The sequence below is a fragment of the Bombus vosnesenskii genome, unplaced genomic scaffold (assembly GCF_011952255.1).
Source record: "Bombus vosnesenskii isolate JDL3184/JDL3185 unplaced genomic scaffold, Bvos_JDL3184-5_v1.1 scf7180000013316, whole genome shotgun sequence".
NCBI classification, from domain to species: Eukaryota; Metazoa; Arthropoda; class Insecta; order Hymenoptera; family Apidae; genus Bombus; species Bombus vosnesenskii.
Genome location: NW_022882962.1, coordinates 4,254,099 through 4,266,586, shown reverse-complemented (window position 1 = coordinate 4,266,586; position 12,488 = coordinate 4,254,099). Strand labels below are relative to the sequence as shown.

Below are 12,488 nucleotides of genomic sequence, written 5' to 3'. Positions count from 1 at the left end.
GACGACGATTGCCGGCAATCGAAAGGAACAGTCCAGTCGGTCGAGTTCCGCGCGCCTCCCCCTTTTTCGAATCGTTTTCGCGGCTAGTGCTCATGCGCCTGGGCAACATATCACCGCGTCGAAGTAGCGTCGGGGACTGTGAATGGGACGACGACGCCGACGGCGACGACGCTCGACGTACGAGCTACGAGGGAAAGAGGACGAGCAGAGAGAAGTCAGTCTGGCCGCGCGCGCCTACGATCACTGTCGACCGCCGGTCTCACGTCGTTCTCTTCGTACCGGCGGGACGGTCGTTTTAATTTAAATTCTCTACCGTCTTCGACAAATATAGTTCTCGATCGTTCCGTCGAGTGTCTTTTTCCATCACGATTTCATCGCGCGTTACATCATTCCTTGCGCTGTTTCTTATCTTTGGTAATTTAGAAAAATCATTCTCTACTTTCCTAACTTCTGGTTTTTTTCCTCCTGTCTGCTTGTTTGTTATTTTCCCCATGAAGCTTCTTTAACGGGATATAGCGAACGAATCTGCGAAATAGATAGGAAAATAGCCGTAACCGGTGCTTTTTATTTCTTTGATACACCGTAACGATTACGGGCTGCGTTTTCTTGCACGCTGTCTCACGTGGACCACGCGACAGTCACGAATTTAAATTACGGAGATTCTAGTTCGCCATCGCTTGGAATGCTTTAATTATCTTCCACGGTGTCGGTATCGCGATCGACGTGGTGCCACTGGTGTCCATTGCGCGCTCTTTCTTTTCCAGGAATGCAATTTCGCGTGTCCGTACGACTTCTGGTGTTCCACTGAGAATCGTCTGTCTCTGACAAAGTATAATTACACGGGAATACGACGACACAGGTAAGCGTGATAATTCATTGAGAAAGAAGAAGATTATAACGAAGATTTTAATGAAACATTTCGATCAATGTAAAATAAGCTAACAGGCGTATCGTTCGATTTTCTTCGTAGCAAAGTGTTTCTTTTTCTTTCGCTCGAAAGTCATAACTGTAATATATGAGCTAATACAACGTGAGCAGATACAATTTTTCATCAACGCGCTACTATCTTCGCATAATATTGAAATACATACGTGTCTGTGAATTGACGTCCGTTTCTACTGCAACTCCTTGAAATTGCCTCTGTTTTTCTAACGCGTGACAAATCGCAACACCCACTCGAACAATACGCTAATAGAACATGTACTCGGAAAATTGTTAATCCGTGTACTTTAATCTGCATTGGATACTAAAACGCACGCGTTCGTCTATAAAGAACGCGTTCGTTTCTATCAGTATACGCATTGTTACAAAATCTGTCTCTACGATTTTTAATTCACGCATTTCTATCTCTATCAAATATTAGCATACACGTGTCTGCGTACGAACGTTCGTTTGCATTGCGACTCCCTAAAATTCCATGTCGAGCTTCTACGTACCGTTTGAAGTAGGCCAAAAAACAACGCGCACAAACACGATACCAGAGACAGGTTAGAGAAAATAGAGAGGCAAGGTCCGCGATGTTCGGAGGAGCGTAGGCTGGCGAAAAAAGAAGAATAGAAAAGAAGGCGATTGGAATGGGACGGTGGTAGGTGATCGAAAGGGGGGAAAGGTGATCGGGACAACGTGGAAAGGACTCTAGCCAGTTCTGAATGACTGGCGGCGGGCAAGTGTTGCCACGTGCCGACGAAAACTTGGCCCGATAAATCATGAATAGGGTCTCGTGAGTGTGTAGCCAATCTTGTTTCTGACGGGGCGGTCGAAATTTCGAAAATCGAACGTCGACAACCGCGAACGATTGAACCTTTTAACGCGAACGGTGTCAGAAGTCGGAGGAAACCACTTACCGTCACCTGCGTCCCTTTCCGCCGACTCGTTCGAAAGTGTATTAACCAACTTCGACGTGCAGATATTTACGAGGATGTAAGCGTTCCGAGAAACCGAGGCGCTTAGCCGGAGCCGGTGCGAAGCGGTGCTCTCAAAGTAAAGGCTCTACCTGCTTTGATTCCGCAACGTTTTCGCTCTTTAATTGAGATACTTTCGTCTTTATCGTTAATGAGCGAAATTCTTTCGATCCGTCCGAATGATATCGAATTTTCGGACACATCGAATTTTAATGGAAATTACATACCGTGATACTTGCTTTAATTTGCTTTCATTGGATATATCGAGAAATACGTTCGTGATGTTTTCTTATTATTCGTTTGCCGAGATCCCGTGCCGATACGCGGGCTAAATGTGAAATTGTGCTGTGAAACGTTTGCCCTGTGTATCGAACGCGCAAAGAAATTCGTGACTAGCTAGAACGATCGCATTGACGTGCGATAGGTCTGTTACGAGTAGGCACGCTAGAAACAAGTTTCGATAGGAACAAATTCTGGAATTTATGCGATACGCGGAATTTAGGATTTATGAATATACAATAGAAACGAGTTTCAACGCGAAGAAATTACGATGGCAATTTGAAAATCGTCGTTTAAGTGCAACAGCGCAAGGGTAGATATTACATATCATATCTCTGACAGAGTAATAAATTGTTTTAGAATTGAAACGAGGAAACATCTAACAAAGAGAAGTCGAGCGTTAAATCCACGGTATCCGCGTGGGTGCTTGGCAATACCGCGCGTAAACATAGGACAGAAATCGGAGAAGTTTCAGTCTAGTTACCGGCGATACGTCGTTCTCGTCTCTGATCGGTCGGTTCATCGTCGAAACGAGGAGAAGGTAAACGAAAGGACGACAACGAGTCAACGACCAACGCAGGAAGACAAATAGCGCGAGATAAAAAATTTCGCGTACAGAGGAATACACTCAGCCAAGGTGATGGAAAGAGATTGCAGTTTTTTGAAAGTTGCGAGCAGCGGGCGTGAAGAAGTTCGGAAAATACACGAGGTGGCACTCGGCGTGACTTTTCGACGCGGAATAGAAACAAACAGCGTTTCGGTGATTTGCCCTAGCCTGTCTACGAAAATAAACGGAAGGTCCAATAACACGAAAATAGAGCGTGTATCTCGCGTATCGACGACCGCTATTTCGATTTGCACACAATCGAGCAACGCCTTCGCTGTTTGCTCTAGATCTCGCCATCACGGCCGATCTTGCTGCGGCAGGATTTATTGTTGTCTGGCAGCAAGGATGGTCTCGCGACACTCGTCAAAGCTATCTTTAACTCGTCGATGACACTTGTAACTCACGGTATGATTAATGTAGTCTCATAAATTATTCGTCAGACGGTTGTCGAGTTTATCCAACGATTATGCGCGCGTCGATCATCCGACATTCCTACTTGACGAGCTCGTCTAATTAGAAAATGATCGTCGAACAGTGAACGAATAGAAATTGAATCGGGCAGCTCGAGACTCGTGGCTTCGTATAACCCGTTGACGCAACCGAATCGAGGCGTGCCTAAAATTCTCTATGTAACACCATGTGACACAGATACCGAGATCACCTTTTTCGAAAGTCGGCCCCCATGATCGCATCGAGTCACTTTCTGCCGGTCTGTAGTCGAGATTCCCCGTCGCAAATCATTCTTCGTGATTACTTTTACCTTCGAATCGAACGCGATCAACCGCCGAGTCGTATTTCTCGACGCTTGGTTTCTATTTCTTGCGCTGCTCCGGTAATTCGAAGAAATTAATTCGGAGAATTCAAGGATACACCGTTTGCAAATTGGCGGAGAAAGGACGCGGCTGCTCTCGTATTTTGCGGGTTATGAGACCGTTCTTTTGTCATTCGTAGTTGTATGAAACCACGGCCAACCGTGGGTCATGCGAGTCCCTATCCAATAGCATTCGCAGAAGCTGGGCTGCTTGTTCTCGTAAAAAATTGTTATAAAAAAGGAGCCGACAAAAGAGAGTGTCCTATCCCGCTCGATGGACCTTATCAGATTCCATCGAGTTGCAGCATGACAAGGTCCCTGACACGCAACATGCTCCGCGAACCTTACGATTTAACCTTCGTCGTATATTTTTCTCCTTTTCTTCTTTCTACGATCCCTCTATCCCGTATCGTTTATTTCTTGTGATCGGACCATACCTTTCGAGGTTGATAATGACGAGATTTAATCGATCAATGCGTTCGCTGCTGCGTTAAATAATTTCCATTCCACACAGAAATCGCACGATATCCGTTTTAACGCGTTCACTGGCATCGCTGACTCGTTAAATTTCTTTTTACCTAATCTCTTAGAACCATTAAAATAGGATAAATCTCACGAAGTAAAAAATCATCGACGTAATATTTCGCGCGATATTTCATTAAAAATGAAATGTCATCGCGTAGGTACGTTGCAATCTTTTGCAACAGCCGGAGCAAAATATGTATTTGTTACGCGTTAAATCTCAATATTGATCTAGTCAACGAAACGACGACGCGCGTCGCCGTCATAAACGCGCGAACGAACGTTTACAGTTTGCGTATACACACCCAGAGCGTTACTCCAGATTTCGCGGGGCTTTTCCTTATGCACGGTTCACCGTGTAACGTTCGCTTTCGAGAAACTTCTAAATATAGTCAGCAGTATGAACAAACGTGTTCCACATATGTAATAGCTTAAGCGGACACACGCGTGTAGACGCGTAGAAGGCACATTGGCGCGAGACCATGGCGAATTGTAACGTGCTCGAAGAATACCCGAGGCGCTCGATACCGCGACTCCTCAAGGAAATAGTAATAAAAACGTGCTACAACCAGGTACATTTACTTTCTCTCGCCGACCTTCGTCAGCTGGCGAGTCGGCCGCGGATTTCGAAAACGCCTTTCCTCTAACTTTTCACCGGCGATCGCGAATGAAAACGAATGCCAAATGTGAAAACGGTGACTCTTCCTGTTGGCTTTGACGAAGGAAAATGACGATGGTCTCGAGGCTGAAAATTTGTTACGGAGTCGCAGGAAATTTTGATCGTTCGAACCGTCGAGAGCTGAAAAATTTCGAACGATTTGTTCTAAAAGAAAAATTAAGAAACGAGAACGAAGATCGAAGAACAATGGTGCGAATTTGTAAAAACGATTGGAGAATCCGAAAATTCTTAAAAAGAAAGTATCGCGGTTTCTTTCGATTAAAAAATTATTTATGTAGAACAGGGGACTCCTTCACCCTGCCGAAAATTTATGTTTCCTGCTACTTTCACGACACTTTTAGCATCGATAATGAGGTTTTGATATCTTTATTATCTGTAAATCTTCTCAACATCGAATTTATGTGATTTCGAATTACGTTATACGTGACATCGAGTTTACTTTAATGTGGTTGGTGATTGAAGATAGGACGGAATTTAACGCGCGATATTTTCGTCAAATTTAAACTTCAAAGAAACGAAATTTCATATGCACCAACCTAATATAAGAACTGGCTACTAAGTATTTTTTTCAGTCACATGGATTTTTATACACGGCATAGCCCGTATATGTTTTTATTGAATATCGTCCTTATTCTTGCGCGGTATTTCGCTCACGAATCACAAAGTTTCTCATACTCGTTCGATCCGTACATTATCGTTCCTCGAAGTTTATCGAAAATGACGGAAGTTGCCGCTGTTTCCGGAAAATTTGCCTATTATCCGCTGTTCGAACAGAGACGATGAAAAAGAAACGGAACGGAAGGAATATAATTCTGACGATATTGCACGGCACGTACGTTACGACTCGCGATCTTCCGCGATAAAGCACGCGTTAGGTGGAATATTTATTTAGCACGGCGCGAGATAAGGGCGGGAAATTTATCCGGGACAAGCGGAAATACGCGCGGTGAATACCACATTACGAAGTTCCCGTACAGGTTTCCATGTCCGTCGCTTCGAACCAGCACCTGTCGCTTGTTAAAACGACCTCTATCATTTCGCGCAATTGCATTCGAAAGAACAATCGTCCACCAAAATTCCTTGATCTCGCCTCTAAAAATCTATCATTTCTTGCATTATATTTTCACGTGTTCCATACATTTTACGAATGAAATATTTCAAAAAAAAAAAAAAAAAGAAGCGGTCTAAAGAGGAAGCGAGGGAAACAGAGTTAAAAAATAAAATAACAGAGGAGAAGAAGTAGAGGGCGGAAAAATATTTTGAAAGAAAAAAGCTTCTTTCCACACCCTCGTTCGATAGGCTTGAAACGCGTTAAAAGGAACGATTAACCTGTTGCCGGTGGAGTAAAACGCGAGCTTCGTTAAGAATGTGTTAAAGATCCGGCTCTTAGCGTTGGCTGTGAAGCTCGCCACCATGAGCGTAACTATATCGACGATTGTTCACGACGCCATAAATCTGTTTCTGCGGCCTTTTAATATCGCGTCTGTTTACGACCTCCATCTCGATACGGCTCTCACGATTTCTTTCGCGCGGTGAGAGAAAGAGAACATGTGTATTTAAACGCTATTATGAAAACAGGGAAAGGACGAAAAAGAATAAGAAAACGAAGAGGAAGAGAAGAAAAAAGAAAAGGGAGTGAAATAAAGCGAAGAGGAAAAATAAAAAGTACAAGCATTCACCGAGTAAAAGAAGGCGCAAAAGTCAGCCAGCTACGCAAGATTCACGCCAGTCTCTCACGACACAAGCGTAACGTATAGGCACGCTCGATACGTCTTCTACCTCGAATTTAATGCCCGTCGTTTGTTCCAGCCACCAAGGGAATATAATGAAGAGATTACGATTCGTCGCAACAGCAGATTCGATTTCGCCTTGGCGATAGTTGCAACCGGGCGATAATTCTTTACTAATTAAGGACACGTAACGTTGGAGCATCGCGACGCATAAATGAACGTGGGTAGCGGTAAACGAGTACCGAGATATTCTTAGTAAGACGTCATGTATCCGACTTAATTGAGCCACGTGCCTTGCAACGCGTCAAACGGAAATTTGTACGAATCAGTTTCAAAGTTAATTAGAGTCTCGGTGGTAAGTAAACGTTCCGTCAATGTAACACGATGGAAGATTTGCGGCTCGTGTTTCGTCGTTTCGCGTCGCCGCGAATAGGGTCGCTGGTTGGAAATTTCACACCGTTGAATCTACCATTTCGTAAATTATTCGAACCGAAACAATCGGAGTAAATTTAATAAAACTAGCCGGTGAATTCAATGGAACGATATCGCGTGATTAATTGATTCTCGCTTATCATGCAGATGAAACGAAATATAAAATATCGAATGAAAAACGGTAGTCAAAGTCGATTTCGCGGCTCGATTGCTTTTAAGCTGACTAAAAAAAAAAAAAAAAAGAAAAAATCACGAACAATACAACCAGACTGGGAGATAAATCTCTCGATAAGAGAACGAAGTCTTCATAGCCAGAGTCCAAACGAGATACCCTGTCAAGATTTTTATCTGTTTAATTGTCGGCAGCCATTAAAAGGTATATTCGACCGATGGAAACGCTTAACCGATTTATTCCTTGCCACGTACGAAATTATCGATCCGACTGTGACAGTCCACCCGCGGAAAATTAATTTCTTAGCCGCCCCCGTTTTCGCGTGCGCTTAATAACCCCGCACACCTCGTTAATTACCATTGGGGCAGCTGAAAGTTACGGCGCATTTATCACCATGTCGAAGTCGAACCCGAAGGAGAAAGAGTACAACGCCATCGATTTTCGTTCGCAATTTCTTGCAGGGTGAAACAAGATTATTCGAGCGAAGCTAATCAATTTGCCGAATTCGGTTATGAACGATTTTTAAGCGATCTACGTTCGAAAACGAGCTGTTAACTCGTTATTAATGGCGTGATAAGCTGCGAAACATCGACAACTCGATAGCTTTTTTACGTTTCCTCGATCGATGTTAATATTCTCAATTTGTAACTATCGTAATCCAGTAGCTCGTCTACACTATTTTATTTCTATAGGCTATTTCGCTGTCCATTTCCAGGTTGGAGATTAAATCCCAAGACGTTGAAGCTCGGATAACTCAAATAATCCTACGTTGGTGTATTTTGTTTCTCGAGTGTTTCAACTTGAAATTTCGTCGAAAGTTTTCTGGTCGAACGGCATGAGGATTAATAGGAAATCCGTGTGTGGCTGACGTGCACAAGTCGCGTTCTAATTTTGTTACCATTCTCTTAGTCGCGTTTCAATGTCCATCGTGGACGTAGGAATTGCGTCGATGAACATCGGTCCTCGCTTCGATCTATTATGAGTGCTCTATTTTAATAACGCGTCAAAAACCGACGAGGTCGTTGGACAGAATTTTAAATGTGTTCGCAAGTTGCAGTTACGTAAGACAGTAGATTGTCGGTACTTAGAAGAAGACGAAAGGATTTCGCGATCGTACGTCGCGACGATACGACAGTGTAGAAAAAGAAAGGAATGACAGCGATGCGTTGAGTCACCGCCATTGATTAACAACGTCGGCTTTTGCCGCCATCTGAATCACAAGCGAGGCATCGTTTTCCTATTCGTGAGAACGTCGATTCAGCTTCCATTACATTTGAAGATCACAGGAGAAATTAATTTTATTAATTTTCTAATTTTATGCTTAAAAAATAGCGTTTTAACGTTAGCGTTTTATATATATATACGGCGAATAGTATTTTTTTATTCTCCTATAAGAAATAGGAAATACTCCGCAGTTTTCATTTGTGAAATATTCGTACAAAGAACGGCTTGATGCGTTTCGATCGTCGAACAAAGGAAATGTAAGAAAATTGGGCGAGCGAGGGAACATCGTAAGGGCGTGCTCGATGCTGCAATATCGGAAAGGCGAAGTCAAATTCGATTTGAAACCTTCGTACGTCGATGAAACGCGGTTCGATCGATCACGAGAAACGTATCTCTTTTGTAAGGTGTCGATGACGCGCGCTCCACCGCTCGGTAACACAATAGTTTAGGCGGAAGAAGGACATTGGTAGCAGGTAGTTAACGGTGAACGAAAAGCGAAATAGTAGGAAGAGGAAGTGTGGCACACCGTTGGAGATCGATGGTGTTTATTGCAACCCCGTCGAGCTTACTGGATTCATCCATTACCTTCTCTATATCTTTCGTCGGCGAGCTTGTGCTTTTATCGGATACCACTTGCAAACAGAAGCTCGATGCAGTCGATCGCTTGTAGTGCATGTACGAAAGATTCGCTTCCGTTAAGTGCAAACGGTACACTTCAAAGGCAGAGTTTTTTGATTATTGCGTACAACATCCTTTAAAGAGAAAAAAAGACATGAAAATTGAATAGAACGAAAATTATGATAAATTAAATTCGAAACGAGCTGTAATTTTGTCTTTATATATTTTATACAAAGACATAAGGAAGATTACAGGATGGAAATTATAACGAGTCGGGTTAGTACAAGACTGTAATGACAAATAAATGAAATCAATTTGCAAAGGTTCGGCAACTGGGCATGCTACTGGCAAACGTGGAGAGGGCTTGTCTGTTACTAACGGCGATCCACATTTTACTCGATAAGGGCGCCTACGCCGAGACATTCACCCTCGGGTACATCACCGGTTCGAAAAGACGTCCAGGCGACTTGGAGTATCAGCGTCCTGGTTACCGGATATCCGGCGCCATATCGCTCGCCGTGGAAGAGGTAACCGAACCGCATATCTTTCCCCGAATACTTCGAGACTGACCACAATTAGCACGGAAGTACCTAATTAACAACGATACAATTTTGGAATCCCTCTGTTCCACTTATCGCAACATATTCTTGGTAAAATCCAGACAAATCTCTCTTCTCGAGAAAAAAGTTTCGTCGCGAACGCCTGAATGCCTTATCGAGAAAATTAGCTTGGAATAATCTTCTCGTTTTTAGCTGGAAGGAAATTCTGAGATAGCTAGCGCGAAAGTAGAGTTCACTTTGAACGACACGGGGAAGTAGAGCCGCGAGGATGGGATTGAATTTAATTAATTCCACGAGAAGAATGTAGGATATATATATATTGCTTGGGTTGGTAGGTGAACGCAGGTGAGCTCGGTCGACGCGGACACAAGCTCGACTTCCTGGTCGCGGAAACTTATGGCGAAGAGGAGACCAGCATCCTGATGACCGCCGATCTCTGGACGAAGAATATCAGCGTTTACATAGGACCCCAGGAAACTTGCATCCACGAGGGCAGAATGGCGGCGGCGTTCAACCTTCCAATGATATCTTACGTAAGTAGCTTTTTCTTTCCTTCTTAGCCTTGACAAAGAATTCCGGTGCGTGTATGCGCGTGTCTATCTCGCGAATCTGTGTGTTCGTGAGTCAACTGAAACGTTTCCACTTTGTTCTCTATTAACCCTTCGGCGATGTAATCCGACGATGAAGAATTCAATAACGAACTATTTAATTTCTGATTAAATAGTTCTATTTACTTTACTAATTGAATAAAAAATAGTTATTCCTTTCGTCGATAAAATTTCTCGTATTATTTCTAACAAATGGAAAAAGTAGGATAGAATTTCGTAACGAAATATTAGTTCGCGTCTGATTAAATGAACTCTACCGACTGAATCTACTTATACGAAAGAGAAGCCCTGTTATAAGAGAAACTATAGAGAATCAACCTCTTTCTTCGATATGCTTATCGTCCGCAAAACTGGTAACGCAACGAATTAAAAGCTGGAAAAAGAGGGGAAACGAATATGGAAACGTTGAAGAATGCTCTCGCTCGCGTGCTCTTTAGTACGAAATGCTTTCTCGGTTGCGTAACGACGAATGTATCGTCACGAAAAGTTCGTAGTACGAATGCAGTCGAACAGAAATCTAGGAAAAGCTTCCCTCGACACGAGGTTCCTCTTCTTTTAACGGAACGCGTGCCCTAAGCTTTAGGAGCACTTTGGTCGAGTAACAAGTTTGCTGTGTGCATGCTTTCAGCTCGATGCTACTTTTATCGCGGTTTCTTCGTATATCGACAAGATCAAGTACCACTGAGAGTCTTGGACACTCCTAACGTCTTTCCTTTCCATTAAACCTTTCTGGTTCGTTCGGATCTCTTATATTTCTCGCAATATCGTAAGTTACTCGCGTGGAAAGATACAATCGTAAGGACCGCAGCACGCGGCCGAAAACAAACGTTACACGGCTTGTAATACCGAAAGTACGGTTGGACGTTGATTAATCTTCTAATTTAGCCCCAAGTAGTAGCCCAACTAAATCGAGAACTGACTAAAAAAATTGTATCTACCGTGCGATATGATTTCTATGCCGGGTAAAAGCAGTATGCCGATTAATCAAGATCTATTATCTGGTTAATCGAAACTCCACCGTATATGTTTCGACTGTAGCTTATCGAACGTTGCGTTCCATTTAAATCGAGAACCGTGACCCTATGTAATGGCACGAACGGTCTCCGAAGTGTTTCGTTCGATCGTTTTTTCGTTTGTATCGACGTGATCTGACGGTGCAATGCGCGGTTTAAGCTTCCAGCAGCTGGCGGGCCGACCGAGGAAATAAATTATTCGTCGACCACCGAGGAATACGAATGTGCGAAGCTGAGATTACGACACGTTTAACCCATTCAGCGCCACGGAATGGTCAGCTCGGTTCTTTTATCTATCTCTATATTTCGCCAGTTGCTTCTGCCAGGGTTCCAGGCTCGTTAGCCCCAAACATTTTGCACGATATTCGAATTTAATCGACTTGTTTGACGTTTCGTACGAGGTAAGCGATGAACGATACGTGGAAGAATTACGAATCGTACGAGATACAGTAATGGTTGCTTAAATCGCAGTAAATCAAGAGTTCGCATTGTTATTCTTGTGGAAGGGTAGTGATTTTATTGCAGAAATATTCTCCAGCCTCTTGACGATAAAAAAGGATAGGTTTCGAAGGAGAAAACGAGAAGCATATAACGCTATATAATACTATTCTTGTTTATTCTGGACGTATACTGTCTTTGGCAAAATGTTTAGGTTACGCTGACAAAATACGATATATAATATACGAATATCGTACTAGAAGTTTCACATTCGAAATGTCATCGTACCGATCCATTTATGCGAATTCATGCTTCTATGAATAAAGTAAATAGAGATTTGTCTCACTCTCTAAATATCACGCGACGAGAAATTTATATTAGAAATGTCATATATATTTTTGTATATTACGGGCTTGTATATTTTGCGTACTATGACTAATGGGTTTTATAGCCAAGCTGCGATTGGAGAAATGAAGTTTTGCAGAAAAGGAAAACAAAGGATGGAAGATAGAGACGATAAAGCGCGCCAAGGGGAAGAAAGATGAAACTATTTCTGGCGGCGATTCGTTAAATTCTTTTTAGTCTCGCGACTGTCCTGGCAGGGCGAGGAAATCGAGAAAAGAAACCATTCGTCTTCCCTGCAAATTATCCAGATCATTGAATACTTACTTTCCTCCTCGAGGCTACGACGCGGTGTCGAAAAATATACGAACGCTGTTTCACGAATCGTTTAACGCGAGCTACTGCCTTCGATTGAACTCGCGCGAAATTAATCGACCCGACGATAAAAATGCGTTTAATAATTCGCCCCATTGTCGAACGAAAGAAACTAATCGACTTTATCTATCCTGATCAATTTTACATTTTTAACGTACATTAACGTTCATAAGTATA

The 12,488-nt window shown here is 42.9% G+C and overlaps 1 protein-coding gene across 1 annotated transcript in view; it reads left to right on the top strand.

Moving 5' to 3' along the window:
• The first annotated feature begins 205 nt into the window (after positions 1–205).
• The window catches only part of LOC117235535 (receptor-type guanylate cyclase Gyc76C-like), a 100,565-nt gene continuing 88,282 nt past the window's right edge, over positions 206–12,488 (top strand). The window contains exons 1-4 of the transcript XR_004493689.1: positions 206–414; positions 765–859; positions 9,299–9,502; positions 9,871–10,068. The gene's annotated coding sequence lies outside the window, so the exon portion shown is untranslated. The remainder of the gene's footprint in view (positions 415–764; positions 860–9,298; positions 9,503–9,870; positions 10,069–12,488) is intronic.